The sequence below is a fragment of the Photinus pyralis genome, unplaced genomic scaffold, assembly GCF_008802855.1.
Source record: "Photinus pyralis isolate 1611_PpyrPB1 unplaced genomic scaffold, Ppyr1.3 Ppyr1.4_LG1, whole genome shotgun sequence".
Classification (NCBI taxonomy): domain Eukaryota; kingdom Metazoa; phylum Arthropoda; class Insecta; order Coleoptera; family Lampyridae; genus Photinus; species Photinus pyralis.
In genome coordinates, this window is record NW_022170249.1 from 51951188 (window position 1) to 51963306 (window position 12119).

At 34.3% G+C, this 12119-nt stretch overlaps 1 protein-coding gene across 1 annotated transcript in view; it reads right to left on the reverse strand.

Annotated features, from left to right (window-relative positions):
* LOC116180038 (probable nuclear hormone receptor HR3) overlaps positions 1-12119 on the reverse strand; it is a 173554-nt gene that overhangs the window by 161004 nt on the left and 431 nt on the right. The window contains exon 2 of the mRNA XM_031499935.1: positions 11717-11740. The gene's annotated coding sequence lies outside the window, so the exon portion shown is untranslated. The remainder of the gene's footprint in view (positions 1-11716; positions 11741-12119) is intronic.

The window sequence follows — 12119 nt, forward strand, 5'->3', positions numbered from 1 at the left end:
CAAAATACCGTTGAGAGATTTCGACGCAATTTCCGTCAAGAATGCGAAAATTGTTTAACTATCTTTTAAAAAGTGCTCAAAGCCTCAAATCGGAAAATTCACATCCTTGTTGTGCGCTCTTTTTTTACGAAAAGATTCTGCAATTAATTCCCCAAGAACAGCAATTTTCTCGACAACGGCCATACCACGTTGAAAACACCGGTTTTCGTCCGATCACAGACCTCTTTTTTTTTAATTTTTGCTCGTTTGTCTATTGCTGATATTTACTTTTTTGATTTTAATGTCACAAGGCAACATATAATTAATAATTGTAATTCCTGATTAGAATTAATTTAGTTTTGGCGAACAAAATTTTAGTGTTTTTAACTTTGACATTGTGTTTCTCAGTTTTTGTGTAATAAAACCTGGCACAATTTTTGTAGGTTGTACACAGAAAAATAAGGTCATTTGGATAACTTAATAAAAATATTAGGTTGCTTTTTGAAAAAAAAAGTTCGATGCCATTGCGACGATCCAAAATTTTTTTTTTTAAATCCGGCCCGTTATTTACCGTTTCCGTACACATATCCAAAATTTTATTCTTTAAAAGTTGCTTCAAATGATGTAAAACGTCGACATTTGATGAAATGTCCAAAAAACGGTGATCGCAATAGCTAGCATAGGAAGCTAAAAATTATGCTGCTTAAAGTTTAAATACGATGCACTTGGGATTTTATGGAAGCCTGAGCTGAAATTTGGGAAGCATGAAAAGTGAACGTAAGAATAGCTTGAAAGGGGTTTAAAAAACTTTGCGGCCTTTGGGTCGTTTAAGAGTCATTGCAGGGGGAGATGAGTTAATTGGAGAAAGGAGAGCCAGTGAGAAATATAAAGGGTAACTTCGGGAGAATGGAAACTATACTTTAGAAGGTAACCTAGAAAGTAACGAGATAACAGGAGAAATTACCTCTTATGTTTAAATTGCTTTGAAAATTTACAAAATGGAACTATGGCGGATGTAAATAGATGATTATTCTTAGTTCTTGATTTTCATAGTAGTATATCTGTTACGGTCAAGTGTTTAAAGTTGCGATTATTAATAATGATTGGTGAATGTTAATAACCGGGGGAAGAAAAACACTCCCAATACAATTTCTTTAATTCAATATCTTCTTGATTCCATCGATGGTAGGGAAAGTTCCCGTTTTTGACACTTTATTCCTTTCTACATTAATTACTTTAACTGTAACATACCCATCACCCACAAAATAACGAAAGTTGCTTCTTCAAAATATAGGAGCGAATTTACAGTGGAAAAAGACCCTTAATGTTTAATAGTGTAGGAAAAGTTCTCTATAAAAAAATAGTCCCGTTATTATGGAATCATGAAAAGATTTCACTCATAATGGAAAGTGCATGTAATTTAAACAACTATCTACCGCTAAATTAACAAAAGAATAAAGATGTCCCCAAAGCAAGAGGGCCGTCACGGCGATGGACGACTACTAACCTAATGTAATGTAGGTACTTATAAGTACAATTGATATTCAAGAGATGAACATGTCTTGTGACCTGCTGCAGAATCTTATCTTATTTCCCACGTACGATCTTAAGAAAGAAATAATAAAAGGCCATTCATATTGACCCTCGAGTGGAAAATCGTTTCACTTTATAAAATTTTACGCAATTTCGTGTGCAATAAATCGCGTTACGCGTGAAAACATCCCTAAAAAGATTTCTTAAATCATTTTTAGGTGGACCCCTGTGTGTTTTTATAGTGGTTTTTTTCATCTTTGTTATTGTGGGATTTGAAGTTACCTACTCGTAGCATGAAATTAGAATCAAATTAGAAGAATTATTGATCTACTGTACAGAGTATGTAGCTGGGAGCGTGTGATCTCTTCGGGTTGGCAATGACATATCCGATCAGTAAATACAGAACCAATTTTGCCCATAAGCCCATTACGTTGATAACAGAATGGAACTGACCGGATTATATGTAAATGCACCGCTCTAATGCAAACAAATGCCATTTAGCGGTAATGCACATGTGGGCGAGTATCAAATTAAATAAATGTTGGAAATAAATATGCATCGTAAGTTAAGATTTTGCACCAGACAACGATCTGAAATAACAAAGCATAAGGGTGGTTAAAACCTTTAATTGTCATATGAATGATTACTCTATAAACGGAGGTGACGCTGACACCCACATCGTGACAAATTGTGGACTTACATCCCCCTAACATATTAATTCTGTTCTATTCTCCCTCGCCGCCACATCGCGACTTATTTATGATTTTTTGCGTGTTCTTTAAAATGTATGCATTTGTAGTTGAAGGTAATAGCTGCTACTGACTCGTTCGTCTTATTGGTGCCCTTTCATAATTAATTTATTAATCACACCGTTTATTAACATTTTGCGCTTACCAAACGTGAGGAAAAGTCATGCAATTCTGTTGAAATTGGAAAAAGTTGTCTCAGTGTAGTTTTGTTTCTCATTCTGTTACTAAAACACTATTTTCGCTTTACCACGGTGTTCAGTATTAATTGAAAATTGAAATAAAACATTTCTTGAACTTTGATTCATTGTTATCCTTAGTACACCTGGTCCAGTGGTTCAGTAATTATTTTTCAAGTGATAAAAAGAGATTTGCATATTAACAAACATTTTCAAAATATTATTTTTCTGAAACTACTTTAGAAACAACTACTTTCGTCTGTAAAAAGGGTGAAGAAAATGTAATTTTCCTCTCTAGTGAAGAAACTGAAAAACAATTGCTGCGTTAATCTTAATGACATTTAAAATTGAAACATAGGTACCCTTATCTAGATTGCTATGTATCAAACGTCATTATTGCATACGATAATTTTCCAATTTTGATTGTAGTTTCAGAAAAAATTATGTGTAAAACTTGAGAAGAAAGTGTTTTTCAACTCTCGTTCAAAAGACACACTCGCTACGCTTATGTGTCAAACTTTGAACTCGAGTTTAACAATTCCACTTTCTTCTCTAGTTATACAAATAACTAAATTTCCACGAAGGTTAGTAAAATGACCATTGCAATTCGTTTAAAATGACTATCAGAGTAGTTAGCATTTGTTTCTTCCTAATTTAAGCTTTTCTATCTCGTTCGGGGTCCGAAGTCCAAACACATCACGTTTCTTTTGGAAGTTCCCGTTTTAATAACTTAATTGTTACACAATATTGTGTATACAGGGTAGCGCATGGAAACCAACAAATTTTTTCGGTAGGTTATTCAGTGGTCTCGTCCTTCTCTGAGTCACAACCCTTACAATTTTAAATTGCATAATAAGGACGTAATACATAAGGGCTGCTACTATGATATAAACTACATTTTTTTAGAGATACTCAAGTTGCAAACACGTTCTCGAGTGTTATTCGTTCGAACCATGTTAAACTTATACTGAAAGAATTACCTAGCCCTTTTTCAATGCATCTTCCTGTTCTAGTCCATAATTTTGATTGAGACGTCCAATCGAAAAAGTACGAATTGCTTTGGATTCTACGCACCAAAATTAATACGAAAAAGTGTTTTCCCGAGAAATTTTGGTGCAGTCGATTTTTGGTAAAAAAGGAAGGTTATACACTGCCTTTTTTGAGCCCCGAAAAAAAAATTGTCTCAGATCGACCCGGAAAAAAATTTTCTTATAGAATGTGGCCTGTAGAATCCATAATTTCAAACAGTTCCAAAATTGGGCTACTAGTAAAAGTTACAGCCCTTTGAATGGTTTCTAGTCTAACTTTTGATTGAGAAGTCGAAAAAGTACGAATTGTTTTGGATTCTACGCACCAAAATTAATACGAAAAAGTGTTTTCCCGGAAATTTTGGTGCAGTCAATTTTTGGTAAAAAAGGAAGGTTATACACTGCCTTTTTTTGAGCCAAAAAAATTGTCTCAGACGACCCGAAAAAAAATTTTCTTATAGAATGTGGCCTGTAGAATCCATAATTTAAAACAGTTCCAAGATTGGGCTACTAGTTCAAAAGTTACAGCGCTTTGAATTTTCTTTCGAAATTGGTTTCTAGTCAGGGGCGGGCCAGGTGGAATTGCATAGGTTACGGGCCAATAAAGTATTAGTGTAGTAATGAAGGCGGGGGGGGGGGGGGCTCTGCGGTGCACCACAAAAACATCTTTTGCTTCATTTTAAGGTACTCGTTTTTCGGAAATCAATTACAATACAGCAATACAGTTTTTTTTAAATTGCAGCTGATAATGAAAAGTAACAGAATATACAATCCATACGAGGCGCGTCGCCTATCATTGTATTTCAACACTTTCATGCTACGGCAAAAAATGATAAATTCATTGCAAAACACTTCAATTAAAATAGAATTTTTTAACAACCTAACATCAACCCCAATTAGAGAAACGTGTTAATAATTTATTAATAGTGCACGAAACTAAATACAGCACATACTTATAAATTTCCAACGGGTCATTATGACGTGCAGGCCAGGTGGCAATCGCCACCCGCCCCCCCCCGGGCCAGTCCGCCCCTGGTCCTGTATTGCTTAAATAATGACCATACTATTTATTAAAAAAATTAATATTTACTGTGTTTATTAAAATTTAAATCATACACGAGATCACAAATTTTAGTTTTATCCTTATGCGATAAGTTTTAAGTTTTTAAAGGTCATATATTGTTCCTGCAAAACAGGATGTAGAAAAAGTGGTCTGCAGAAGGCCAACTTCCTCAACTCTAGGTGACAATGAATTCGTCAGTACTTCCCGAAAGCTCATATAACGGACTATTTAAGTGTGCAAAGGAGTTAGGGCATAAATATTCTTATAAACAATAAACTTAGCATCGCGCAGTCTGCGATATGTTTGTCTTTACTAGAAAAATCTTTGGCTAAATTCCAAAAACATCTCTATAAATAAGAAAGTTGACATTGCACAGTTTGCGCCAGCATACATCTGATTTTTACAATATACCATACGCTTGTATTTACTAGAAGCATCACTGGTAAAAATTTCAAAAAATATGTCTATAAATAAGGAAGTTGTGCAGTTTGCGTATGCGCAAATTAATCAGCAACACTTTTTTTGGTTGAGGGGCCAGAGCTATAAGCTACCGAATGCAAACAGAACGAACTAAATATCTTGAAAACTGTAGGAGTAGCCTCGGACGGACAAACAAAGTGGCCATAATGACGCCTTCCAACGTGTGTTGAAAAAGGCGCTAAAAATAACAGTTATGCAGGGTGAGATTTTTTCCATGTTTGTAACTAAAACTTGCAACCTGTATACTACCCCAATAACAGGAGACTTTACAACAATACTCGACCACGTAAAATTTGTATTAAAAGATCACCAAATTTCACTCCACTTTCAATCCTCGAAAACCAGCTTACCAACCCGTGAAATTTTAAATGGTTTCATAATTCATTTCATTTTTTAACCAGATTCAACATTAATGTTTATGGTTGGTGAGAGGGAGAATTTACAATTCGGTGGTATTCGTTGCATTCCACTGGTATTTTGACAAACTTCGTAGTTAAATGTTTATACAGTGCTATTTATTAAGAAATAGACATAGGGATTTACGTAAATTGTTTTTCCCTATTCTACTTAAAAATGACAAAATCTCTTCTGGAAGGCACCATAATAACTTCTTAAACCAAATAAAAATCTCGCTGTAATTTTAATTAATTTGGATATTGTTGCTTTGGCTTGCGTATTTTTATTTTAGTTTGTGTGCGATGTATTTAACTGAAGAAAAAGTTGATATTCTTAATTCGTTAGTGTCGGTAACAGCAGTTTCATGTTCCATATTTTTCATCTCGATCGTCCTCTACTTTTTATCATACTACACCTAACTCTAATATTCTTATCAATTCTCCTATTTACAATACAACATGTGTAGCGTATTTAATAGTATTTGTGACAAATGTGACATACATAACTCTCATATGAAAGATATCTTAGACATTTTTTAATTCGCATTTTTATTTTTGTTTAGGCTGTTCTAGTTTAACATAGCTATAATTTTACATTTTTTTTCTAATGTTCATTTTAATTCTCAAGGATTTGATCTGTTATTGGAAGTTTTTCTTCTGTTGATCAATAAACGATTATTATTATTATTATTATTATTATTAAGGAGCGTAAAAGATTTATTTTCTGTGAAGTCAATCCAACAATATTGAAATTAATTAATATGACAGCCTTTCAGAAGAAATTTTGTCATTTAAAAGTAGATAAGATAATACACGTACAAACAACGAACGAATAAACACGTCATATTTCTTGGAAAGATTAAGTCACATCCGCTTTCTTTCTTTATCGCCTATAACAGATCTTTCATGGCGCCTCGTTGTCTATTGGGATTTCTGGAATATTCGCTACAATACGATGATTCACCATTATTTCGCGAATGGTTTTTGGTCGATGCCCTTCTTTTGTCGTTGCTGTAATTGCAGGGAACTCATATGGTCGCGCACCACATAAAATGCAAAGTAATTGTCACAAGAAGTTCAAAATTGGATGGTAGAGAAAGAAAATATGACACAAACGTTTTTCGTTTTCTACAAGTTCAAAGTCAGCGATATTGAATATGAGACGCAGACGGATCAAAAGTGTGGTTTCCGTATACGAGGGAGTGACAAAAAATTTCCCTACTGAAAATGGTATGCGATTCTTCGAATTTTGTTTTATTGCGCTGTTCTTTTTCAGATTGTTACAATGTTTATCGTTTATCCATACCAGGTACCTATAAACATAACTCTAGAATAATTAATTTATGTCACAAGATCAGAAGGGATAATAGGTACCTACTGATAAAATGAACCGCTAATTTGCAACAGGGCTCGATTGAAAATTATCAAAATAGGAGAATACAATGTAAATTTCAGATAGCCACCATTTTATTTCTGTCAGTTTTATAATGAGCTCAATCAAATAAAGAAAAGGTTATTTTAAATGAGAGGTTGAGCCGATTACACATATGTATGGAATTGTTGCAAATTTTGTCTTCATAAGGGCCCTGATCAGAGGTTATACAATAAAAAAGATAAATTGACATGGTTTCGCATAGATTATTAATTAAAAATCATGTGACATTTTTTAACTTTGCGAATTTCACATGCAGAGCGAATAAACAGCAACTTGATGGGGTGGTTTATACAGTCATAATGGAGCACTTTTGGTGTCTATTGCGTGCGTGTATGCATTGAAATCAGACGGTCCAGGTAGGGTACCATTACACAAAGACACATTTTCAAGTAATTGCGAAATGGTCCTCCCAATTACCTAATTGAGACCGACTTTTTTTGAAGTAATATAAAAGGATTTTATTTTCTATAATTGAATTGATTTATACCTACGAATTCCAAAAGGAACAATTTCGTCACAATGGAAGAAAAAAATTCTTTTCTCTTATTGCGTTAACGACGCACGTTTTGGCGTGCTTTTTGTAATCAAGTGGACATTTTATAGGCACCGTGTCGTTTATAAAATGCTATAGCGTTTTTGACTGCTTTCCACGTAATAACGACGAAATAACGTTCCCACAGACAAAAAATCTATAAGGAAACCCTGTCATTATGACCACAAACAATACCTAAACTCGGCGTTCGTTAAGAAAATTGGCAAATGTTAGGTGGTGTATAATTTGAAACCGCGTTTAATCTACAATTTCGTAATTTAAAAATTTGGAAATTTGTTTTAATTACTTTTCTACGTTTGATTTTGAACCGGCGCGGCGTGGCGGCGTCCCAATTTTTGGGGCATATGATAAGTCAGGTTCGCCCCTTTATGAATAGTAAATGAGTGGTAATCATAAAGGTACGCGAGGTATGCACTGACCGTGCGTGCATCCGTCAAATAATCTGATGTGTGGGAGATGTGTTTAACACGCAACTGAAGTCGCCAATCATCATTCCAGTTTTCTCACAAAATTTTTTCTCATCGTCTCTACCTACGCCCACTAATAATCTATACTTACACGGTTTCTTGCTTATTTTCTTATATTTGGCGTTTATCTCAATCAATTTTATGTTAAATCGCCTATTAATGGTACTGCGTGCCTTTACGTGGAACGTTTTGCAAAATTTAGCACGTATGAATAAATTTGAATTCTTTTCGTTTTGCTTCTTCTATTATTCTTCTTGTGCATTAATCTTCAAATGAAAGGCAATACTTGGATTCGTGGGATTCAAAAAGAACCGCACTTTCCAGATTATTTATAACGTGAACATGACGGCAACAGTTGAAGTCGTATGGTATCCTAATTGGGTAACCAGCCTGAAGTTTTCAATTATCATTTACTTCACAAAAAGTCATAAAAAGCTAGAGAGGCTCTTGAAATCCTGAGCGAATCTGGTTCAAGCTTTATACTTTTGGTGCTTAGATCCTAAATTGAGATAAAAATCACACTTTTAAGTAAAGCTATGAAAATTGGCGCACATGCTCTTTGACCCTTCATCTGAAAGTTCTTACGTGGCCCTAGAAACCAGGAGATCTCGCCGATTCTAGAGATTTTTAAGATCCGTACGTACATTGATCGCAGGTAGATGATCGTTTATTCCAAACGCGTTGCTTATTTCACAATTTGGTCATAGAATTTGCCATATTATTTTATTTGCTATTCAAACAAATAGTAGTGAAACACTATAATGGAACACTGAAACGACTATACCAATGGTCGTTTCTAATGTAACCTACTTACGGTAGGAAAATTAGGAATTTCGGTTGAATAATATGTGATTCCAGCTCCTAATAAGGTAAATAGAAAATGACGACACCCTGCACAGAAATAGATCTAAAGCTGTAGGCAAATTTAAAATCAAAAATAATATATTCCGCGGATTGAATTGAATTGTAAACGGTTCGTTTTTATAACATCTCTTTACTTTGAAATTGTGGGGTTGGAAGTTGAATTTTAAGCGATTCGCAGATTTGCAGCATCACGCACGTTTCGATTAAATCGACCGATCAAATGATAACAGGCGCATTTCAAATGAAAAACAAAAGGAGTTTTTCCCAATGAAAAGTCAGCGGGATTAATTATAACCGATGTATACGATTCAAATATAACGGGTATAGGAAAATTGCGGTTTAGCAGACCGCACGTAGTTGACACGCGTACGCATATGGTGGTTCCATTCATCCCTAAGGACCGTACAGTTTCAGCCCCCAGAGGATGCCATTCACATCACTAATCAACCCAATAACGGGCTTTATTACGTATTTAAATGCGGAACTAAGTTGACATAAACGTGGTACCTTAAAAAAAGAGAAATATGCTCCTCAGTGGGATACTTTAATTCTAATTATAAATATCCGAATATCGAACAATGTAAATTAATTGCAAACGTTTTCCGACTTAAACTTAAATGCGGAAGGTAAATTTTGTAATAATGACACGCATACGTAATAACATCTGTTAAAGCAAGAAATTATGCTCATATGCTCACTTGTAATTATAATTGGACTGTTCCAACGCATCTCTCATAAACGTATGTGTGATGCCTCAATTTAAAGTCGTATCGTCTTAATAAATCAGTTATCGATATGAAAGGGGGCCCATTATGTATGGAATATAGTATATATCTCGGTAAATATCCAATGTATACAAAATTTTTCTTTATTAAAGTTGTTTAGCATTTTATTTTCCATAATAAGGCAGCATTCCATTGTTTTTATTTCATAAAACAAATGGATATCGAAAAACAATTGAATTTTTTTTAAATAGCAACTCTTACATTAGGGTCATTTGATAGATTTTTTTTCTTTTCAATGACGTATCACTTTAGCACCCGTATAGAAAAAATTAATTTTTATTTCAAGCTTCGCGTGATAGGTTATGTTAATGGTGAACATTTTGAACATTCATTGTGATGAAAACCATTTTACTGCTATTTTCGTTTTGTCTTCAAGGATTAATAATTGTTTTATTTTGATGTAGGGTATCTGGATAAATGTTAGTGATCTAATTACAATAAATTTTTTTGAAAAATATTCTTGGATAAGAGTACTAACATGTTATATCATCGAAAAGAGAACAAAAATCACTATCAAATGAGCATAATGAAAAGGTGCACTGCCATTTAAAAAAATTCAATTGTTTTTCGTTACTCATTTGTTTTCTGAAATAAAAACAATTGAATGCTGCCTTATTATGGCAAATAAAATGTAAAACAACTTTGATATAGAAAAATGTTGTATACATTCGATATGTACCGAGATATATACGATATTCCACAAATAATGGGCACCCTTAAAGCTTAACCCTTAAAGAATATTACTATGATATGTGGTTTTACATGGCGGAAACATGAATGGGGCATCTTTAATTTTTACCTCAAAAACAAATGGTCCATTCCAGATTACCATGGAAGAATGAGGACAGTTTTCTTAAGTGGTTCGGGGATCATTTGCTACCAAATTTAGACGGACCATCGCTGGTTACTATGGACAATGCTAGTTATCACAGTAACTTACTGGAGAACTTCCTGGACTAAAGCACAACTACAGGTATGGCTACATCACAACCATTTCCAAATGATGCATTACAATACAAGTGGAATTGATGGAGATTGTTTCCTTAAATTCGCAGAGTGAAGTGTAGAGAAGTTTAACGGAGAATATGTAGCCCCATTAATAATTACTTCGAAAGATGATTCAGATGAAGATGATATTTTTGTAACTGATGATTCAGATTAATGTTTTCCGGTTTATTCATATATCAACTTCAAGAGTCAAGAGTTACAGTCAACAAAATGTCTGGTGCAGGGCGCCTGCGGTGTTATAAAATTCATGGAGAGATTCGAAGGGAACACGTCTTGGGTAAAAAGACTAATTTTTATTATTATAGAATGTTTTGTGGATTTTCTTTTGAATTTGATGTTGTATTTGTTTGTAGTTTGTGTATTTGTGTGTGATATGCCAGGACTTTTGTCCCCGAGAAGATTTCTCTCATTTCTTATCTATTCTTACGCACAAAATTATTAATTCTTATTCAATTTCCTTTTCCATTTATGTACAAAAAGAACCCCCAGTACCGCGAAACGTCCGTCGTTTTGACATGAAAGTGGTTCTGCTCGCGAATATGGGGTAAATCAAGATTGCAGTCGCTTCTCGACTTCTGCTACTAGGTACTGCGGGCGTTATTACACAAAAACAATTAAAATGCTTTTTCAAAAACATTTTTTCTTTACGTCCACCTTGTTCATAAAAGATCGCGACATAGACAATCCGTTTCAAATATCTTCCGAAAATTTTTTTAGTAACTGATCAATACCTATAAGACGTTAATGTAATGGGTATCTTACCCACAATGCAGCCCTGTCTGTATGGCTGTTTACATATAATTGGCCGTGACTACAATATTATACGTATTCTCTTTCGTTGATTGCGCGATGATATGTTAAACATACTTTGTAATGACGTCATAATACACCGATGACGTGCGCGCAAACTGAGGAAAATCCTACTTTACATGGGATGTGTTATTGCGAACTATCCAAATCCGCCAGATACCCAAAAAATCACTTACGCAGTGTGTTAAGTATAAGTATGAATTCATAGCTATACCTATTACTGGCAAGATGATTTTTTCAAAGGTGATTGATTTGGTTGCTCGTTATTATCCCATATGCAGTATAATACCTATAGCGAAAAGTTTTCGTTGTTGCTCTTGTTGCAAAATTCAATAATGTACATGGTAAAAAATCACACATGCATATCCCAAATAATTAGAAAAGCACTCACCGAAAGCTGGCGTTCATCTGTCTTCTGAAACAAAGCACGAATTTAAGATGCAAATGCGCAAGATTGTCCGAATAATCAGCCCTGTGATGTGTCAAATTTAACGTGCAGGTTATCTATAAAAAAACGTTATTTAGTATGGACTAAATACCGCTTTCTACAGATAACCTCCACGTTAAGTTTAACTTTCGTGATACATCAGAGGGCTGAATGTTTGCTATACGACCTATTCCGCCTGAATAATGTATTTTTGGGGAATTTTCTATTGTACAAGTCATAATTTTTACTTTTATCCCTAGTGGAATAAACAAACAATAGTTATTTACATAAAAGGCAGGCAAATGACACATTACTGGCGAGGAAATATTGAAGTGCGAGGCCCCTTTGGGACCGAGTACTTTAAATT